General features: G+C 37.5%; 1 protein-coding gene across 28 annotated transcripts in view; it reads left to right on the forward strand.

Moving 5' to 3' along the window:
* The window catches only part of NRXN3 (neurexin 3), a 1532396-nt gene that overhangs the window by 1300701 nt on the left and 208176 nt on the right, over positions 1-23519 (forward strand). The window lies entirely within an intron of this gene.

Genomic DNA, 23519 nt, shown 5'->3' on the forward strand with positions numbered 1-23519 from the left:
GACGCTTCTAGCTTAGTCCCTAGGGTTCACAAGTTTCTCAGCTATTTGTTCTCTCTCAAAGACATTGACTCTGAGGTTTGTGGGACCTTTTCTCAACTCTAATGAATGGGATTGTGGTCTGTTTTTCTCCATGTACTTAACAGCCCTTTCTGTGAGGAATTAGATTCTGTATCTATTCTTTCTTGTATTGTTTCTGATGGAGGCCCAAGAGGGTACCCAAGCTATTCATTTGATAAGGACATACCTATGCTTTCTACTCTGCACTCTGGTCCCACCTGATGAATAGATCCTTCATTCATGTTTACTCATTTTGAGTTACCCGAGTTTGCCACATTTTCATTTGAACTTCAACCTTCTTCATTTCCAAGGTACAACATTCTCCTCTCTTGGTCTCAGTTAAGCCCTCATTTTAACAAAGTTTCATTCTGGCCCCTCATTCACCAGAGTGTATACAGAGTACATAAATCTGTTTGCTTTGTCATGTTATAGAACCAGTGCCTTGGTTCTTAGGAAGGAACAGGTCTAGACACCATATTGTGATGGTCTTCACTGTAAAGTAATCTTAGAGGTCACTTTCAGTCCATTACATTAAAATAGAGGTTACAAACTCATATGCCTACAGGGAGGATATAAAATAAATGAACCATTGACTATATTTCCTATGCTTATACCTTTCATCCCTGTGACTTACACATTCGATCACCGGAAGCCTATATTCGATGGTATTGTAATAGCATTGCGTGGTGACAGATAATAGCTACACTTCTGAGCCTAGCATAGCAATTAGAGTTTTTGAATCACTGTGTTGTGTACCTGAAACTAATGAAACATTGTGTGTCAACTATATTTCAATATAAAAACAAAATTAATGAGCCAGGAGGGTCTGAGGTCAGGAAAACAATAGTTCAGGCACTAACTCTTGGTCTTCATGTCAAAGATACAACAGAGAGTAGCAAGGACTGTGACATACTGGAGATCCTGGTCTCCAGAAGGCAGCCGCTGCTCAGCTGTTGCCTGTCATTACTGCTAGGCCAGACCTATGAAATCTTCTTATATTTCAAGACAAGCCAGAAGGCAAGACTGTTATGTTTACTCTTTGAATTCATTACCTGCATTTATTTTTTTTTAATATAAAACACTGATTAGACTAAATAAAACAAATCTGGAAGCAAGATACTCCTCACCTGCTGCAAGAGTGGTGCCTCTGTGTTTCAAGGAAAAAGAAAAGTGCAGGAGACTGTCTTCATGGTCCTCATGCTGTGTAAACAGGATTAATATCCCAGTTATAGGCTAACAGTTTCACAGCAACCATGTAGTTATTACGTGTTGTATATATGAAATTATGTCATAATGAGCTATCTCCTAACAAGATTGTATAGGCTGTAAAATCATTTTATGGTTCCAAAAGAGAGCAGCTTCTGAGTTAGTTGACAGTGCTTATTGTTTCTTTCCATCTCACTTACTTTTGAATTTAAGAAAATAAATGTTCGCCCAACACTTTCTTCTCAGTTCCAAAGTTTTACAGTGGTATAGAGTGTTTTCTAATCTTATTAAAATAATCTTTCCCATGTCTTCTCTTCTCTTATTTCTATCTATTTCAACCTCCCTGCTGCTAGTGTCCCCACTAGGGTAGTTAATGTGCTGGAGGTGTGAGGTCAATTCATCATGGCATTTTATAGTTCCTTGTCTACTCTATATATGAGACAGGAATTTAATAAGTTAAGGTTCCCCAAAGACAAAACTTGTATTGTTTACATATTTAAGAAAATATTTAGCCAACTCCTCTAAGACCTAGAGGAAGAGATGTGAAAATTAGAGATAAACCCGTTTTCTGTAATTTTCCTGAAAATATTCTTTCCATAGATGATCTTATCAGTTGGCATCAACTATTATGTGTAATTCTTGAATGATTCCTAAATCTAACTTGTAATCATATTTTCAACTGCCTGCCAGGTATCTCTGCTGGAATTACCTTTGGCATTTTAGGGTGGCTCAAGTCCACTCACTATCCTATTTTTGATATGCTGTTCACTTCCCACTGTATTGAGCTTTGAGCTTCAGGGATCAGTCTAACACATCTTTCACCTTCAAACCAACTAGTAGCCAAGCCCCACTTCAACATCTGAAATACATGTGAGATGCAACTTTTTTTCAGTCCTTCCATTTCTTACAAGGACTTTTACACTAGTTTCTGAGCTGGTACTCCTGCCTTTGTACTGCTTCCTTTCCAATCAGCTATGCACAAACTCCCAATGTTATTTTCTTTAAAAAGGAATGATAATTTGTTCTATTAAAAGACTGTCAAAACACTCCCTTGGCCAGGGGAAGTGAGAGAGAGTAAGCACAAGCACATTCAGTCTCTTTATTGTGGTATTCAACACCTAATACATCTTTGGAGCCTCATCTCTTATTTCATCCCCTCCTGAGCCCTGCGCGGGCACCATACCTGTCTGTCTTATTATTCCTTTTTCTTCTGCTCTTTTAGACCTGTGTGCCTTTTTTTCCATGTGATTCCTTCTTTGTGAATGGATTCTCTGGTTTACTTTGGATTAGCTAATGCCTTATTCACAATTTCCTTTTCTGTGAAGCAGGATATTTGTTCCCTTCTCTGAATTTTTTAATACCTAATTGATACATGTCCTGTGGCACTTTTTACAATTTTCCTTGTTTTAGTGTTTTTTTTTCCACTTTCTTTTTAGGGTCCAAGTCTTTCTTTCTCATCTTTCAGCTTAACATGTACCTTGCACAGAGAAGACAGTCAAATATTTTGAAAAAAAAATAAATTTAATAATTAGTTGAAAATTTCTCCTGTTAATGAAAGTTTGGTAAAATCAGTAAAAAAAAAAAAAAAAAAAAAAAAAGGTCAGTATTCACTATATTCTGTGAGATATCTTCTCATAGGTGTTGGAATGGTCTGCTATAGTGGAGTAGGGGAGATGAAATATATATAAACATGGGGAATTCCTAGAATGATCTTATTTTCTATTTGATTTTTTCCAACTTTTCTCATGTCCTCCAAAGTTTATTCAAAGAAAACTTTTATACCAAGGTGAAAATTAGGTTTAAATTCCACCCTAATCCAACCAGGTAACTATTTGGAATATGGGGAAAAACAAAACCAAAATATACTACCATTGCATTTGTGAGAGCAGAGGCTCTTTGTTCATCTTATCTTTTAGAAGCATAATGTGATTTATAGTCATTTTGAAAGTATAGAACTGATCTTTTCTCATGGTCTAATGAGGACTCAGCCTGTCTTCTGAAGTATCTTAATTAATAAGCCATCTGGGCAAGAATGGCCCACAAGTGTGTGCTGGAAGAGCTTCAGGCCATTGTTCTCTTTTTGGTCACCTTGCAGCCTCAATAAACATCTAGGAGCTCTGTTTTCAAGGTGGTACCTGGCCCGATGTCAGGATTAACTCTTAGAGCAATATTTTCATCAGAAATATTGATAAGATTATGATTTGGAGGGATAACAAACTATATATTACTAAATAGTCCGAGAGAAGGAATCCTCGGGTCTAGATAGGATCCTGCCTTGGTCTTATTTGGCTCTACGTGGTCCTGGAGTCCTTGCATATGCCATCAATATATCACATAGTTTTGATGGGCACCATTGTTGATTGGTACCACCTTTGTCTGTGCCCAGGCATCTGGCCAGAATAAAGAGTAGGAGACAAATGGCCATTTGTTACTGAAAGTAATGGATCAAGAGGTATATAGGAGGATTCATGCTGTGGAGTTAATGATGCCAGAATGATGGAGGAACTCCATGATTTCCATAGTAGAAAGGGCCTGAACTTGAGGCTGCAGCTTTGTCTGTTGTCTGTTCTGGAATTAGCTAATGAGGCTTTCTTTGTTTGAGCATTGGAAAGCCTCCAAAACCCACTCGGGAGGGAAATTAACAAATGTCTTTTTTGTTACTTCTGGATAAATCTTCATGATGAAATGCACAGCCGTTCCACCTCTTCAATCTTCTCCCTTCTTCTTCCCCGGTGGACACTCAATCACTGTGGAGGCCTAAATAAATAAATAAATATTGCAGAGATGAATTTATTCTTTGTTACGCTTTATTTTATTTGTTTGTTTTTAAAGAGTAAGGACTAGTTACAAGTGGTTGTGAGGTTCACAGTCTTCAGGTGATACTTTTTTTTAAGATATATTTATTGAGAGAGAGTGTGCGTGTATGTATGCGTGCACACACTAGGAGGAGGAGGGACAAAGGGAGAGGTTGAGAAGCCAACTCCCTGCAGAACACAGAGCCCACTCGGGCTAGATCCTATGATGTGAGGATCATGACCTGAGCCAACATCAAGAGTCAGTCGCTCAACAGACTGAGCCATCCAGATGCCCCTCAGGTGATACTTTAAATAGACCACAGTCGTGCAAACATTTATGATTATTTTAGCACAGTTACTTATGTAATTTATGATCTCCAGCAGCTGCTGGCATTGTCTGCACATGCAAATGTGCCAACCGTGGCAGTTACCTGACTCATTTCAATTAGCTGGGACATCTCAAAGGGTCATGGTTAATGTTTTTCTCTAATAAGTTCCTGCATGAATTTGATTTTTACAAGGTAAGATAATTCTCTTGTGGGCTTTTTTCATTGATTTTACTGATCTGTGTTCATGTTGGAATTTCCAGTGAATGCATTGTCAACAAGTATTTGTTGAGTATCTATCAAGTGCCATGTAATATTTAGATTATTAGGAGTGCCAAGATGTTGAATCCAAACTCATGGTTTTCAAGAAACTCAGTAGTAGTCAAAATAAATATATAAACAAATAGTTATAGTCTGATATACACGTGCCAATGCTTTAGGCATACTGTAGTATAAAGGAAATGATAAGCTTGGACACACTTTTATGAAGTGTTACTAGGGGAAAATTATGAGGAAGGGAGTTTTAGCAGAGGCAGTTATGTTACAGATGCATATGACAATATATGCTCCTGCAAGTAAATCATTTTAGTGAATCTACTTTGATGAAAGGGTAAATATTGTTCATGAAAATGTTAAGTTATATATATTCGGATGTGTTTATGTGTATGTGTGCACATGCTCATTTGCATTTGTGTACATGTATGTGTTTGTGTTTGTACTCTGTCAGAATAAAATATATTTTTTGGATTTAGCAAACACATTTGAAAGCTATCCGTGTAAGTAATAGAGATGACAAAATTCAGAAAGCAACATTTGTATACATTTTATATATGCAATTTCATTTTCTAAAATCTAGTATAACAGTCTTTTCAGATGAAAAACACTGGGGTTGTGGCAAAGACAGCCTTCCTCCCAGCCAACAATTTGCTCTTCCAACTCTTGGGGGGAGAAAAAAAGTACTCAGACTGTGTGAAACTTCAGTTCCAGAGAGACAGAAGAGACTATGTGGATCCAGATACAATATTAAGCTATTTTGGCAAAGTGTGACTTAAGGAGCCACTGTCTCCTACAGTGGAAAGGAAGAAAAATTTGGGATTTGCCTTTAACTCAGTTTTTTGTCTTGTTTTATTTTTTTCTAGGAACACATCTTTCCTGGGTAAAAAAAAAAAAAAATAGAATTTAGGTAATTCAAGCAGAAGAAGTAAACTTTATTAAGGCCACAGGGAACAAAGCAGTTTGAGCCACATATTTAGATGTTAATCTAAGAAGTCTTTCTTATAATAAACTAGGTCCTGTGATCCTATAAATATTTTTCCCTCCATGAGATCACTCTGATTATATTTTAAGGCTACTGCTAATATGATCTCATTGATAAATATCCTCAGATTTAGGGATATTTATTTTCTTTCAATTCTGTGCTTATATTTTGTCTTGATATTTGCTATAAAATTATTGCTACACATCACATCATAAATGGGTCTGGATAAAGCAAGGTTTCAAATTTTGTACAACTAATATACTTTTTCTAGAGGAAATATGACAAAGAGAGTTTGAGAATTTGGTGACCTTTGGATAACATTACAATCTGGTTTGTCTTTCCTCATTGAACATGATGCTGTGAAATTTTAAGATTAGATTTGGATTGAGGACAAATGAGTGGTGGAGTTGGTAGAGGGAGAAAGGGTCGGAGAAGTTACAGAAACTGGCAAGGGTATTGGAGATGGTGAATTAATTTTCTATCATTGATGGACATTGATGACCTCTGTTATCTTTTCCTTCTTTGTTTAAACAAAAAGAAAACCAAAAGGATAGATTGACTTTTCCTGCTAGAGCTCTCTATAGCAGCTGCATTGTATTCCCATTTTATAGTGGAGATAAGAAGGGGCTTTCTATAGACAGGGTCTTGAATCTGATGCCCATGGATTTTTGCTGGTACTAGTTCAGCTGCTACCCTGCCTGGCAGTGGCTGGTGTCCAGCCAGCCTAAGGCACCTCTAGTTTCCTATCTCATGGGGCAATATGTTTATGAATAAAAGTGCCAGATAGAAATGGGACACAATTTCAAATGCCTGTAAACTGAAAAACACCTCTTTATTTGCCGATTTTTTCTTCATATACTTAAAAAAAACTATTTTGTATAAGACTATTAGGGATATTCTTAATAAAAAGTATTTACTAATTGGCCATTTCCAATTTATGCCTCATATTTCAAGACCCAATTCTGGGACCATATGCTTCAAAATGTTCTCCTATATATAATTCAGCTGACAGTGATCTTCCCCTCCTCTTGGGCCATAATTTTTATTGATTCAGTTCCTCAAAGAGAGGCAGTACATTATGGTAAAGAGAAAATTGAATTGCAAATTAGAAGACTCAGGTTCTAGCTCATGATCATGCCTATATGTATTTTTAGTCACATAATTCAACCCCCAGGTCTTCATTGTGACTCAATGTGGTGAGTTTATGTGGAAAACATCCACCACATGATACTGAACTGAAAAGACTTAACCAAAACACTAATGATGGGTGTCCCAGGGATGTACAAATGGGAAAAACCCTTATCGGCCTGCACCACAAACTGGAAATGACTCATCCCACCAAAATAGGTTGAGGTCTTCTTGCCACAATCTTAAGACCAGAATGAAGATCCTTTCAGAGAAAACCCAGACTGGGGAGGGGGGTAGACCAAGAGATTAGGGCCTTCAAATGAATCTATTGATTAGAAATTCTGGTAAAAAAAAAATCAGTTGATAGAAATGATTAATGTTTACTTAGAGACATTATTTTGATCATGTGTAGAGAAGAAGGCTAATTAATAGAGTTTTGCAGCAGTAAGAGGGACTCTACCTCATGCAGCTGGAAAAATAAAACAAGTATGGCAATGGCACTTAGAGATTATCACTAGATATTTAATGAGGAGGAAATAGAGAATGATAATTTACTGGGCATCACTTATTGATCCATTTATATTACTATGCAGAGTAAATGGTATACATTTTCCTATGAAGGATCCTAGTGTGGATTTAGTTGACTTTCATTGATTCATATGTTCATCGAATATTGATTGCACAAATACTATGGACAGGCTACTTTGCTAGCAATAGAAATACCAAAGTCAATAACCCAGACATGCTAATTTCATGGAGTTTACTATGTAGAGAGATTTGGAGATTAAACTTAGGATACACAAATAGTGTTACATGTTGTGCTGATGATGTGGACATGACTTAACTGTTAGAATCAAGATTCTGATACCCATAGAATGGGAAAATCAAAAAACAAACAAAACAAAGTATGCAGTGTTCTTTAAGAACATCTTCTTAAAGAAAACATATTGTTATCTGGGTAAATTACATGTTAGGAAAGTACTGTGAAGCACTTAGCAAACTTGAGGTGGTAATGTTAGGTAACTAATGTGAAATTGTATGGCTATTACAATTATATGTTGGTATTTAGCATTTTGCATTTTATTGCCTTTTTTTCTACAATTAAATGTAAAATCCTTAAGAGAAAGGAAAATGAGAAGGAAAATAACATTTGTTGATCTCCTACTATGCTCTAGTCAGGGTACTGGGCACTAAACCTATGTTACTTCTTTTAATTATGAAGATTAAGAAGTACTTCTGATGTTCTAGGCATCCCCTAGACCATCTAGTATAATGTTTTGTATTTGTAGGTATTTCAAAATATTTGTGTCGATTGACTTATAACTTAAACTACTTCTAAAAGAGTAAATGTAGTCTTTCCCAGCAGACTCATGTCCTTCCTTATTAGGCATGATAGCTCTTGCCATGTCACCTTCTCAGAGAGGCAGGGCAAAGACATGGTCATTTTTATACTATACATTTTATATGTTTTTATGTTTTTGCTCACTTATTTCTCAGAGCCTTTGTGGAGCTAAAGATAAATGCAGTACCCATTTATTCTTTATCCTTTGAGTTCTGGGCTGAAAGCTGCCAGTGCCTGAAAATGGTGTAACTTCTCCCATTGGAAAGAGCAATTTGCCAATGGGATGTGCTATAACCCCTTCTAGAGTGAGGTTTCTTAAAAAGGGTACATTTAGCTGTTGGTTTGTTAGATTGCTACCTGGAGAAAGATCAGACCACTTCACAAGGGAATGGCTCAACTTTTGGAAAATCAAATTTAGGATGCAGTTTCAGTGAAAAAGAACTATATTTTTCCTTGTTTTGAAAAATTATAAGAAGAGCAAAACCAATTCAAACACTTAGGTTATTTGTTCTTAATTACTAAAGAGATGGAAGTAAAATATTATAGAAAGTGCATATGGTACATATTAAGTGAGAAAGGCAAGATACAAATTGTTTATGAGCAACATGCTCCAAGTAGATAAAAAGCTACTCCAAGGATAGCTCCCTTCTGTACAATATACAATTTTTTTTTCTTAATGACTAAAAAGTTCCAGGGAAAGGAGAACCACCCAAAATATGGCAAAATGATGGAAAAAGTAAGCACACTTTATACAACCATGTGAAGAAACTGCCAGTTCCTACCCACCATACCCATTTTCTCTTTTTCTTTTAATAAATCCTCAGTATTATTTACAATGACACTGCACCCAGCTTTAAAACCAAACGAGAAAAGATTTCCCAACCTCCCTAGCAGCTAAGTGGGCAAGCAATTTAAAGTTTGACAAATGACATATCTGCACTAGCATTCGATGGTACAAACAATTCAACTGCTTAAAGGGATCTGCCTTTGGTGTAAGGGACACCACTTGCATTTCTTGCTGCCAGGATATGATGAGTGGAACTTCAGCATTCAAGCTGGATCATAGAGTAATTTTAGGGTAGAAGTCACATGCTGAGTAGAAGTGTCTGGGTCTTACCTGACTTTTTGGAAAATTCTGTATCAGTCTTAAACTACCTAATTCTGAATTCTTTTATATGAGAGAATAAATCTTTGTAGTGTTTATACCACTATTTTTTGTATCATTGTTGTTCGCACTGAGCACAATTCCTAATTACTACATATATAAGCTTTGCTCAGGTTCTAATCAAGTGTCTTACCTCCAACAAGAAAGAGCTTAATTCTAAGCAGCTTCTGGACTCTATGAATGTTCCAGCCTTCAGAAAATCCATTCCCAGCTACTCAGACTGCCTTTGTTTAACCTTACTTAGTCAAACCACTCTCAGCTCTAAGTAGCAAATGAATAACTCACATTTTGCCTTAGCCTTGGGTTCTCTTGTTCCAAGTAATTTACAGAGATTATACAAGTTAGATAGGCATTACCCAAAGAAACCCCATGTTCCCAAATCCTAGAAGAGACTAACCAACTAACAGGTGACTGATTCACTAACTGATGCTCATGCATATTCACTTATTTCAACAACTGCATTGATTGCCTTTTGCCCACCAAAAGCTAGGTGAGTTCACAGCATATACAGATGAATCAGAAACAGTCCTAAGTCAAACTTTCATTACAGTCTAGCACAAATTCACTAAACCAAAGCTGAAATATGTGGGGGAGTACATTTTAGTTCACCTAGCAGTAGACTTAGTTGAATTAATTTTTTTCCACTATGCTGGCATTTTAAGTCTGTCTCCTAAATAGACAGAGAGATAGATAGATAGATAGATAGATAGATAGACTGAAAGACCCAAGCTATATTTTCTGTTAGCAGAACTGTGCACAATTACCTGTTACCAAAGCTGCTGTTAAAAACTTTAGAAGATAGTAAGTCCTCCAAAATATTGAAATCTGATAGAGAGCAGAGTAGGCAAGCAAGATGCCACCTCTGACAGTTCTGTTGAGACAGAACACATGTGTACATACATACGCTCACATGCAGAATGTTTGAAATAAGAATTTCCTTCAAGGAGAAGCACGAAGGGAACAGAAGGCCCAAGGTTTGTTACTGGCTTTAGAAGAGCTTACTATCACTTATTTATACATGTAAACAAACTCCAATTATTCTTTAGTTAAAGGAAGAGAAACACTAGAGAGGAAATGGTCATGGATGGGGTTCGTGATTTTTTTCCCCATCTGAAGCATAGAAACTCATTTTCAGTATTGGATTTTGTCTGGAATGTTCTCCTATTCAGAGGCTGGCTCTGCAGGAGTCATTATCAAACCTTTGGAAGTAACATTTTTTCTACCTCTGAATCTAGAGGCATTTTCTTCTCCTCCTTGTTTTTCCCTCCCCTCTTATTACACTGATTGCATGCAAAATTAATTATCAGTCTTGTCACATCTTACACCACTAACAGTGGTCAGTATTGAATTATGGGGAACGCGAACACAATTTTCAGCAGCCTAATTGCTTCTCCTGTACCCAGCGAAATGTTACATTAAATACCCACAGCAAGCAGATTGTATTCGATTTCCATAACAAACTGGTGGGATTTCATTACCAGAATCCCTAGCATTTCCTCACATGACTCCTTCCAAACTGCTCTATCAGGCTAGTCTTGCAGAAAGCAAATTCCTTTCCAAAACTGCAGCTGCCCAGCGAGGTATTGATGTATCATGTATCAAGCAGTCTATGAGAGTGAAGTGGATGTGTTAAAACAAGACTAGTTCTTCTCTTTTGGAAGATGACTGACTGAATCCCACAGTGCTTCACTCCATTCTAAGCAATTAGGAGTACAGTGACAAAGGATCCCCAGGGCTGTCACAGTGTTGTACCTAAAGATTACAAGAGATTTGCCCATAGTGACAGATGACTAATGCTTTCTATAGACATTGATTGAAAGTTTCTACCATCCCCTCTTCAAATAACTGGGAGATTAGATAGAAGGGAAGCCAAAATGTAAACAAATAACCCTAATGCACTTTTTAATGTATACTGATAGATGTATCCTCAGGATACTCTGGTAACTTAGAAGATACTGCAGTTGCATAAGAAGACTGAGACATTCACCAAAATCTTAAAAGAGAAATTATGTGACTGAATAGCAGCAATGCAAGAGAGACTTAAGATTTGCCTGGTGGAATTACACTCTAAATTCTGACATAGGATATATTCATTTGTATTTTCAAAAAGCTCTACAAGTGATTTGGATGTGTGCCTCAAAAAGGGATTATTGGCTTATAAATTCATGGGAGGCAAGGCCTACTTCTACCTGAAGTTGACTCTGGAAGTACTTACAATGTTAGCATCATGTGATCTGGGTTTTGAAGATGATAAACTTTGGATAAGCCACGAGAAAAACAGGAATATTTATGGTTCAAAATTAAATGATTTTGGGATCCCTGGGTGGCACAGCGGTTTGGCGCCTGCCTTTGGCCCAGGGTGCAATCCTGGAGACCCGGGATCGAATCCCACATTGGGCTCCCGGTGCATGGAGCCTGCTTCTCCCTCTGCCTATGTCTCTGCCTCTCTCTCTTTCTCTCTCTGTGACTATCATAAATAAATAAAAATTTTTTAAAAAATTAAATGATTTCAAGAAAAAAAAAGCAGAGAGAGTGATCAGAGAATGATGTATATGGCTAGAATGTAAGGGTTATAGGATGGGGGTTAGAGATAAAGCTTTAATAGAGCAAGCATTCAGAATTTCTAAAGAAGTTTGAGTTTAAAGACTTGAATGCAATAAAATGATTTGTACTGTTGGATTAAGGATTAGTCTTTTTGGCAATGTGATACCATAAAGGTTATTTGAGCAGAGAAGTGACTTCATGGGAAAGTAGTTAAGGACATGTGCAAGAATAGATGATGAAAACAAAAGATAATTAGGGTACTAACTACTGTTTTGGTGTTATAAGACTTGTACTAAGTTGATGGCATTGGAGTGCAAAAAACGATTATAGCATTTTAAAAGAAGAGTCTCCCCAAAAGGGTGGCTGACTGGACTTTGGAAGAAAGAAAGAATTCATTTCTGAATGAATGAAAAGTTAATGATGCCATTTCCAAAACTAGATCATTGACTTAGAGAGAACGGGTTTGGTGCAGAGATGAGAAAAATCAATGTTTTTCTGATACTTAAAATAATAGAGAACAGTATAGCAGAGATACCTGAGAGGCAGTTGGACATGTGGGACTGGAGTCTAAAACCATGAAAAGAGGTGAAAGAAGATATTTGGAGTGATTTTTCCGTGGAGAAAATAGTTGAAGTCTTGAGAATGTATGGAATTTGAAGAGAGGGGTGTCTGGTGGCTCAGTCAGTTAATCCTCCTACCTGGTTCAGCTCAGATCATGATTTCAGGGTCCTGGGATTGAGCCGCATGTTGGACTCAGTGCTCAACATGGAGTGCTCTTGTCCCTCTCTCTCTACTCCTCCCCCCAACTTACTTGCTCACGTGCACACTTTCTCTCTCTCAAATAAATAAAATCTTTAAAAAGAATGTATGGAATTTGAAGGAAATAGGATATTGGTAGATACAAGAATCAGTTTAGGAAATGATAGGAGAAAGAAACAGAAAGAACTGACTAAAGAAGGGAAAGGAGCAGAAAAGTAGAACCTGCAGTAAAGCAGGCATTTCAGGAGCCATGAAGTGAACAGTTCTATCAAAATACTATAGAGAAACCAATAAAACAAGGAATGTCAAGACTGGGTTCCTCCACTGCATAATAAGAATAGTATAGTTCTGAGGATTCAATGAAATCAAGTATATTAAGCATTTAGCATGAGGCCAGACAGAAGAAAAACATTTGACCAACAATATCTACTGTTGTAAATGCTATAATTGCTAATCATCTCCCAATTATAATGAGTGCTTTTCTAGTTACTCATTTGAAATATGATGTGACTCTCACTTTCGAAGAGATCAGTGTCAACATGAAGAGAAAGATGTAAGAAGGTAAATATCATTTTATGATATTGGTTCTATGAGCAATATATATACTATAAATATAAATATAAATATAAATATACACACATACATACATACAGTAGAAGGAGTCTCTAAGAGGAAAAAGGGAATACCATATGAGTCCTTTGTCAGATACAAATGATAAGATTAGCCTTATATATTAAATTTCACTCTTGAAAAATTTGCTGAGCTAGTTCATGGAGTCTTGAATCTGTGTAATTATTATGTTCCTTTGTTCAAACCTGGAGGGACAAACTCTTGGGAGAGAATAGCCAAGATTGAGGATCGTATCTTTGTCTTCTGTGCACAGACTTCTTGTTTACTTCCTCTACCATAAATAAATCAGGATGGCTTTGAACAATGGGCATTTTTTTGAGTCTGAACAATGGTTTATCTTTAGACCCAATTTACAAATTAGGAGAACAGATAAATGTTTTATAGTATGTCAGAAATAGGATTTGGCTGAATCCAACAGCTTCCCTAGATACTCTTTACTCTTCAAGGAATGATCATTTTACCTTTGGCTGAATCAGATTTTTTCAAACCATTCTACTCAAAAACTGTTACTCTGACCAACAGCATGGACATCACTTGGATATTTGTTTCAAATGCAAAATCTCAAGCCCTACTCCAGATCTACTGGATCAGAATATGCATTTTGGCAAGAACTTTAGGGGAACTGTTTGTAGGTTGAGAGGAACTGGGCTAGAATACTACCTGAAGGCTGAGGAACTTGAGCACATTCCCCCTTCTTGCTCCCTCGTACTATTGGGTGATGTCAGAGCATCATGAAGGGATCTTGGGCTATGGTTTAGCTCACAGTCCATGCAGTAGCGACCACAATTAGAGCAAAGTACCATTGCTCCTCTTATCTGAGTCATGTGACAACGGTTAACACAAATGAATATTTCTGATTGCACAAGACTAGATGTTTATGGCCCCCCCATTCATATGTTCAAATCTAACCCCAACATGATAGTATTAGGAAGTAGTGCTTTGGGAAGGTAATTTGGTCATGAGAGCAGAGGCCTCAAGAATGGGATTAGTGCTTGTATTGAAAAAGACACGAGGGAGCTCTCCTGCCCCCTCTTCCCTGTGAGATTACAGCAAAAGGATGATAATCTAGGAGGCAGGTTCTCACCAGACATGAGATCTGTCTGCAACTTTGATCGGATTTCCCAGCCTTCAGAACTGTGAAATGTAAAATTGCTATTGTTTATAAGCTACCCATCTATATCTGTTATAGAAACTCTAACAGAAAAAGGCACTGACCCATTCATGTTAGGTGTAGAACTGATTATTCTGCCACTGGAAAGTGTTTCTAGACACATAGCAAGTAAAACCTGGAGAGTCCTTCCAGAAATCAGAAATACTGGCAAAGAGCTTCATAGATGGTTTATATAACATTTGCTGTCACTTGCAAACTGCACAACTTTGGGCAATGTTTAGCCTCTCAAACCTTAAGGTTTCTCATCTACAGAAGGTGGATAATTATTGTACCTATATCCTAGGATTGAGGGGAAATTAAGTGGGCTAGGATATATAAAGTAGTTATTATAGCATCTGAGACCTATTTAGGGCAACAAATACTTGCCTATTATTTAGTTTATTATTTCCTTATAATTATTATCTAATCTCTTACATAAGAATACTGAAATAATAGATTTCTCTTTTTTTAAAGATTTTATTTATTCATGAGACACACACACACACAGAGAGAGAGAGAGAGAGAGAGAGAGAGAGAGAGAGAGAGAGGCAGAGACACAGGCAGAGGGAGAAGCAGGTGCCATGCTGGGAACTGATACGGGACTCGATCTCGGGACTCCAGGATCATGCCCCGGGCCAAAGGCAGGTGCCAAACTGCTGAGCCACCCAGGTGTCCTGAAATAGATTTCTAAATACTTTGAATGGAATTCAGTAATTTTAAGTTAAGTGATGCCGACAAATACCATGATGTTAGAAATCTAGGTGGCAATTAAGGATCTGTTTTCTTAGACTTTATTCTCTGGCCAGTAAAACTGTTTATTTCTTTGTCCCTGATACATTTGAGACAAAATTTTCCCCTCTTTGTCAGGGAAAATCTATCCATTCACCATCCCCACACTGTGCAAGTGCCTTTTACAGCCGCAGAAGCAGGTTTGATCAGACAAACACAGCAGCATACGAACACATGTTTACCCTCCTTTGCCACAATTCATCTTACTTTACATTTCCTAGGAACCCACTTTAGGATGGAAATGCCTTTATTCCATTTATATTTACTCAATTATTTGGCTTATTTTCTGTTTTTACAACCTAATTAAACTCAGCACATCAACCTAGCGGAAGGCATGACAGCTGTAGAAACTTAGTTTATCAGCTTTGAGAGGAAAAGGACAAGCTGGCAGAGTGTCTTCCCATTTTGTGACTATGTACAATTGAATATGAGCGTGAATGGTATTCTGTCCCTAATATTAAATTCTGCTACTAAGCCACCATCGTCAAAAATGTTATAAATGACTGTAACCTTTCATATTTTCCAGGAAGACACAGTGATTGCTCTTAATGGAATACCAATTCATTCTCTTATTTGGAATATTTAATTCTGAACTATTGGCCTATTACCCAGTAGCTGTCATTTCTGACGTCTTTTGACTGCCTTGATGAGACTGGAAGAAACTCTTAATTTGCTTAATCTAAAATATTATTTTTTTATGTTCTAGAAACCATGAAAGAAATCTGTAGGCCCTCAGTTCATATGATCTCTTAAATTGTAGAAGATTAGAGCCTTTTAATTTCATTGAATGGATTTTTTATTCTTCATCCACCAGTCTTGTAAGTCTATTCTCCATACTCTCGGAAGCATCTGACAGGAGATTCTCTCCCTCATCAACCAATGCTTTCACATAGATGCCTCACCTCCCATCATGACCACTGTTCATTTATTAAAGATAAGGATTGCCTTTGGTGAACTCCATCCCCCACCAGTAGTGATTTCCTTCCTACCAGGTGCAAAACAGGTGATACTGCAGATGTTGATACTTTCCCCACCTGGCTGAGTCCCTGGTAATGATTAAAGGACTGTCAAAGACCCACATTATTGTTCCCTTACAGGGAACTTTGAAAATATGTTGTCAAAATTGTTTCTTCTAGGGCTTATATCAGTTCCATTTGTAAGTTATCAATGTGATACCTCTTCATAGGTTCATAGGAAAAAGTGACAGGAGAAAATGTTTTACTGCTGACTCATTGTATACCAGTTTGGAATTTCACTATATATTCCATTTCCAAGATAGGATAAAAATACATGGGATAAACTACTGAGTCAGGTTAAGTCTTCACATCCTAAATAGCTTCTGTCTGAAGCCTCTCCAGATTCCGTTTGCCCTCTGGGTGAATGTGAATATACTTCTTTATTCTCAACTGTGCTGTTTATCTAGTTTTACAGGCACAGCATCTATAAACAACACAGCTGTTTTACACTAGAGTGTAGTGCTTAATAACTCAGGCTTTGGAGTGACTGTCATGAATTCAAATTCCAGCTTTGCCATTTTCTAGCTCTGTAGACTTGCACAAGTAACTGAGCCTCTTTGACCCAGAGTTTGTCTATAAAACACAAACGATAATCATGTCTCATCAGCTTATTGTGAGGATTAAATGAAATGTAATTAGCAAGTTCGTAGAAAGTACCAAGTATAATACTAACCCTACACAGGTATGAAGTAGTTATTTTCCTTACTTATTAACCTACACTGACTCAGTACATTGTAGACTTTGAGGACAAAACTAAGATTGTATTTCATTTTTGTGTCTCTGAAACATAGTATAGTGCTCTGCATTTAGTAGTTTAATGAATAGTGAATGAATAAGTATATGAAGGAACAAATAATAATTTCCAGTCTATAATTCATCAAAGAAAGAATTTCAAGATAGATTTTTTTTTTCCCTCTTAGGAAGCTGCTTGCTTTTTTTTTTTTTTTTTCTTGTCTTAGTGCTAACGCTGTGGGAGCCAAAGCTAGATCTGCAAGGCAGCTAGGGTGTGAACCCGCTGGCAGTGTCTCTAGAGACAAATATGGATCTCAGTCATGTTCCCTCATTTGTTGGTTTATGCCTTACCTTACTCGTCATTACTAGCCCATATGCTTTTCTAATGTTCATTGTAGTTTTAAGTTTTCTTTTTTTTTTTGTAAAAAAAGTAACAAAAATATGACAAACCTCTATACAAATCCATATTTTCTCCCATCTTTAGCTCAGAATCTCCATTATTCCACATATAAACAGGCTGCATATGTTGCAGTGTGCAACAGATCTGAAATACGACATTTGCTCTTGTCAATCCATTACTTATTTGTGGCAGAAGTTATCCTACACCTGGTTTCATTTCTTTAAGCCTCACTGCCTGTTTGGGAACCTGCCCCTGTCCTCTTGGGTTTACACCTCCAAGCTTGCTCAGCACAATTACTCCTGATAATACCTTTTCCTTCTGTGGCTTCCAGATTATTTATATGCAGGAATATTTCTATACCAATCATGTTTAAGGATATTGTTTTACATTCTTAATAAATAATGAAAGGAAAGGGAACTGACACAAAGTGGTAGACAGGTAAGATTGCTGGATTGGAATGGTCAATGATCAGACCATCAAGGTTTTACAGGTAGCTTTCTGATCAAAGAGCCTAGGGAAAAAATAGGAAGCATGAAGAATGATAGCCTTGGTTGAATCCTATATCTACGTGGAAGATGAGATTATGACACATGATTTAGTTATAAAGCACCTTTTCTTTGGTAGCCATAAGCATGTAACTATATGAAGTAAATGTTTTAGTTTTCAAAATGGCGATTTATGAATTTTCATAGCCTGTTCCTGAAGTGAGTTTCTGGCCAGTTGGATAGTGATAGAAATATAGATGTCATCCAAAGTTACAAAATGGCTATAGCAGTTCTGGGAAGAGATTCTTTGAACCACCAGACTATGCCACCTCAGGAGTATTATCAATTACTAACTACCTAATAGGAGGAGGTGAGGTAGGCATTATGACTATTCTGGACTGTTGATTTGCTTCTGGGTATGCTACTGCTCATCTTTTCTTCCCTTTGGTTTAATTGGGATGCTCAGCTGTAGAGCTCTACCCTGGTTCATTCCAGCCCCACTGCAGATAAAGAATAGGAATGGACATCTAAGGCATCTATCGCTGAATTCAGAACAGGTTGAAAAATGATAACTTAATCGCTTAAAGCATTTATAGATTTGATTACCTATCATTAAATAGTTAGCACAGGCTTTATTCATTAAGCCTTGTATCAATTCAATCAGAGAGAGAATGAATGAATATCGGCTAGCATTGGTTCATATGCTGATGTTACCACACCCTAGCGTTGTGGATGTTGGGTATAGTTATTAACTTCATTGAACATCAGTTGCTTTGTTTTTAAAGTTTGAATGATAGTAACTAACATCAGATTGTTAGAGAATTAAATGAAGTATCCTATATAAGCTTCCAGAATCCCCAATCTGATATGTAGGAGGTGCTCAAGAGATGGTAGTTGAAAAGAATGTTTCTTACATTTTTTGATAGTGTATGGGGTAACCATTTCAATACAGGAAATGTTTGTCTTGTGGAATCTTAATAGTAGCATTTTAAAATTCCACCATAGAATTTTAAAAATTTGAGGAGTTGGATTTTGTTCTTACCATATTAGAAAAAAAAAGATTAAAAAAGAAAAAAAAAAAGTAGGCTGGTTTCCTTTTAATAGACATATTAAAAGAGGGGAAAAGCAAGTACTGAGATTTCTTTGGAATGCAAAATAATAGGAAGTTCATAAGCAAATGGGACGGCATGTTTTTCCTCCATAAGAAGATAGTATAACGTCTCAAAAAATGATCAGGAGTCTCACCTTTGGGGAGAATTAGAAGTAGTATCTTATTCTTACAAAAATCAATCAAGAATTGTGGACTTTCTAAGATTCTCTTTTTGAATGCTCCATTTGTGTGACAGAGAGAATTTTGCCCCTCAAAGTCTGACTCTGAGGATTTTGTCTAGGTACAAGTGAAAAGCTGTGTTTTTCATTATACAGTTGCTCTGATATTTTTGGAAGTATCCAGTTCCATTCTAATATATCAGTTCTGTGAATCTTAGAAGTATCTAGATCTCTACATCTTATCTATATTCAACCAGTTTCAAGACTCTTCTCAACAGATTTTGCTAGGGGTTTGGAGAATGAAGGCTTTCTTTGACTCGATCCAGGTCCTTTGCAGGTACAGATAGGTGCTGGAAATGAGGAGAAGAATTACGTTCTACAGCCTTTAAGAAACTCCATAAGACCTTGGCAGAGCCAAGCTTTTTGCTGAGAGAATGCCAGCAGTAACAGAGCAGGTTCCTGTGATTCTGGGCACATAAGCAAGAGTAGTTAAAAAATCTGTAGTATTCTCCTGAAGAAGGAAGACTTCCCAGGAAAAAAAGCTGTAAGACCCATCCTAAGAGAACTCAACAATCTAACTGGTGGAAGTTGTAGCATTTCCAAGAATCAATTAGGTACTGAATGATTTCTTCTAGGAAAGTGAGTTCCCCAATGGAGATATTGAAGAAAAAGGAAAGGCAAACACTTTAGGATTATGAAGGAATTCATCCATCAGATACATGTTAACTTGTTGATTACTAAGTTCTCTTAGAGACTCACGGTCTGCTCAAATTTGATCCAGTTTTTAAAAATACATTTCCATTGGAAAGTTCTCTAATGTACCAATCCAGTTTTTCTTCTCTGGAGTTTCTGAGAAATGTTAGAAATCCAGAGCATGTAGAGATGTTGGGGCTAATTACTATATTACTCTCACAGAAATAGCCCCAGATTACTTTTTTAAAATGTATTGGGGGCTTTCTTTATTTTAGCAACACTCTTATTTCTTCTACTTTGTTAGTGAAGAAGATTGAGAGAGAGAGAGAGAGAGAAAGCAGGAGAGAAAGGGAGATCATATTCAGTTTCCCTAAGAAGGGAAGAAAAAACAATAAATTGAATTAAAAAAATAAATATAGCACTGTGCCTGGGCTGTTATGGTCATTTATGATGCTCCTCTTCCCTTACCCGACCTTCTGCTGATTCTGAAGCATCTCCCTCAAGAATATCATCACACAACTGCTAGAAATCCTAATATGTCAAAATTTTACCACCCTTCCTCCCTAGTATTCCAGCTTGGAGAGTTTGCAGAGCTCTGGTTAATTAATGCTGAACCTTTTAGGGTATCTATGAATCTTGGCAGGGGTGGTAGGGGACTAGAATTTAATTAAAGGCACAAGCTATGTGGGGATGGTGGAGTCTCATATTCCAGGAGGGAAACTGGCATTGTATGGAGGATGCTGGTGGGAGGTAAGCAGGGTGGCAGTGTGCAAGAGCTGAAGGAAGATGATATCAAAAGGCCTAAATGAAGAGGAAGAAACAGAGATTGGCACCATCCAGCTGTTTTGTCAAAGGTTTGGTATAGAGAAGGTATGTGTGTGTGTGTGTGTGTGTGTGTGTGTGTGTATAGCATGTGCACGCTGGCTTGAAGGTAGCAACCTTTTCCCCTGGTAGAAATTTGATGATGGCAGCAACAAAACCTAAACAGAGAATAATTAAAGAGCAAGGGGGTAGCTAATGAAATGAAAATAACTTTAAAAGGATGAAAAGAAATTGTTGTTAACACACCATGTGGTTAACCTCTGAACCTAGCTGCTGTGGAAACATAATAACACAGAGTCAGCTCCTGCAATGCAAATAAGCCCCTTCCTGGGCAGAAGTGGGGCTCTTTGGAAAAGATTAACTTTTCTGTCCATGAGGCATGATTTAACTCGCTGGAAGGGTAATTTGACAAATGGCGCCATTGTGGTGCAAGTGAATGCTGCTGGTTTCTATTAGAAGAGCATGTGCTACAAAACCAAGAAGAAAAACATTCTTGCAGTTTGCCCCCCCCCCCCCTTTTAGTATAAGGACAACTCAAAGCCTGCACATTTTTTGAGAACTCCATAAGTAGAAAGAAAGCTGTAAGGGTTGGGAACACATGACTTACACAGAGCTAAGTGAGCCTAGTTCAGAAAACATTTCTCTAAGGAGGAGTGTGTGTCGGCTTCACCCACACTGGGTTTTTGGATCTTGACTGTTCTTATCATTTTGATCAACTTTGTTCAACTTAAGAGTTTTGGGGTGCCTGGATGGCTCAGTCAGGTAAGTATTTGACTCTTGATTTCGGGTCAGGTCACCATCTCAGTGTCTTGAGATGGATCCCCATGTCAGGCTCTGGGCTGGGCATGGAGTCTGCTTTCGTTCTCTCTCTCCCTCTCCTCCTTCTCCTTCTGCCCCTCCCTCATGCTCACACGTGCTCTCTCTCTCTCAAAAAAAAAAAAAAGTTTCTCCTATTTGAAAATTGGGTTAGTTGGTATTATGATATTGATATTTGATGGATAGTTCCATACCAAATTACACTTAACATAGTGTATGGCTGATGCTGATTCATTTCTCTTCACTGAGGAACTGGTAAGCATCTTAGCCCAGATTGGGCTGAGTAAGTTTACAAAGCTCTTACTATGTTGGGACTCTTCTTCCCGTCTCTCCTTATTTTATATGTTATCTTCTGATTCTCATCTAAACCCCAGGCCATTTTGCAGGAAAATATTCCTTCCATAAATAAATTGAAGCCAGAATCTCCGTCTCTCTGCTTGTAATTATTGCTCAGTGTTTAAGCTTTATGTTTAAAGTTCTTAATATTGACCTCTCTTGCTATCCTTAATATACCCTTGCATAGATGTGTTTAGATCTGGAGATGCTTCAATTTTGGTACTGCCCTGCACAATAACTCTGCTTGAGCTGTCTCCCTGCTATAGATGGCAGAGATAGGACAGGATTTTTATACCACCCTGGCCTTTGCCAAGGAAAGAAGAACTTTTGTATAATGTTCTAACTACCAGATGCCTGGAGTGTGTTGAAGTCATCCATTCACTCAGGCATTTATTTATTGAGTGCCTCCTATGTTTGGAAGGGCTGTTAAGGGAACAAGTGAGGCAAGTTCCTTGTTTACCCCTATACCTTGTATCGTATGCTAATGAGAAGATGCAGGAGACACTCAAATAAGTAAATCACAAATCAGTTGCCAATAGCAATGAATGCCAGCACACAAAGGAACTTAATAAGACCTGGAGGTACTTTGGGGATAGTCTGATTGGAGAAGATCCCTGCAAGCAGGGAGATAACCTACCTGAAATCTGAGAGATGAGAAGGAGCCAGTGTTAATAGACCTGGAAGAAGGGAATTCCATACAGAGGGAGCAGAAGTTTCCAAAGATGGAAGCCAGAAGGCCAGAGTGGCTGGAGCAGAGTGAGAGGGGGAACTCTAGGAGTGAAGCAGAGGCTGGCTCCTGAAGTATCTGCTTGTCCACTGACAATGATCATTGATATAGTCTCACCCACTTTTTACAAAATTCCACTTCATAATAAAAACATAAAATTATATTTTTCTTTTTTCCTATTTTGGCCTAAGACCATTACTAACTAATGAAACAAAAATAAATTTATTAAGTCCATCACATATTCTAGTCACATTAAGTATTTTACATATATTATTTCATTTAATCCTCACACGAGTGCTAAGAAATAGTGTTGGAACCAAGATTTAGAGAAATGAACCAATTTCCCAAGATTTAAGCACAGTTAGTGAGTTGCAAAACCTGGATCAATCCCCACTGGCTTGTTTCCAAAGGGAGAGATTTACTTCTAAACTGTGTAGCTTTTCTAGCACTACCATTGTATTATTACTATGTGCCAGGCACTATGTTTTATACATATTACCTCAAAATGGAAATTAATCCTATGGAGTAGATATTATCCCTATTTGCAAGTAGAAAAGCTGAGAAATGGAACATTCAAAGGGTTTGTTTGAGGCCAAACATCAGTAATTGGCAGTGTTGGGATTCAGAGTGAGGTCCTTCTCAGTCTAATTGCTGTTCTGTTAAACATTCTTTTGAACAACAACCTGCCTCCTGATGTCATCAGTGCGTCAATCTGGAAACACAGGTCCAGGTTTCAGGGGGGCTAATTTGATAAGGATGGGTTATTGGGACAGAATTTAAAACATGCATAGTTTTACCAGTACAATTTCATGCTCCCAGCTGGGCAAAGTCTTACCCATTTCTCTATTTCCCTATCAACTATAGAATTTTCTATGAGCTGTTTCTTAATCAGTCCGAATCCAATACAATCTCACCTTAGGTAAGCCCCATGACACTTGTAACTCTGCCTTGGTTCTGGTTATGTTTGTAAGTGCTTAATTCTTTCAGCTTAGATCCTATATGTATATTCACTCCCTGAGAAATAGGGCTGCATCTCCCTCATCGGTACCTCCTATGTAACATCTAGCTGCCTAA

The sequence above is a fragment of the Canis lupus genome, chromosome 8, assembly GCF_011100685.1.
Source record: "Canis lupus familiaris isolate Mischka breed German Shepherd chromosome 8, alternate assembly UU_Cfam_GSD_1.0, whole genome shotgun sequence".
Classification (NCBI taxonomy): domain Eukaryota; kingdom Metazoa; phylum Chordata; class Mammalia; order Carnivora; family Canidae; genus Canis; species Canis lupus.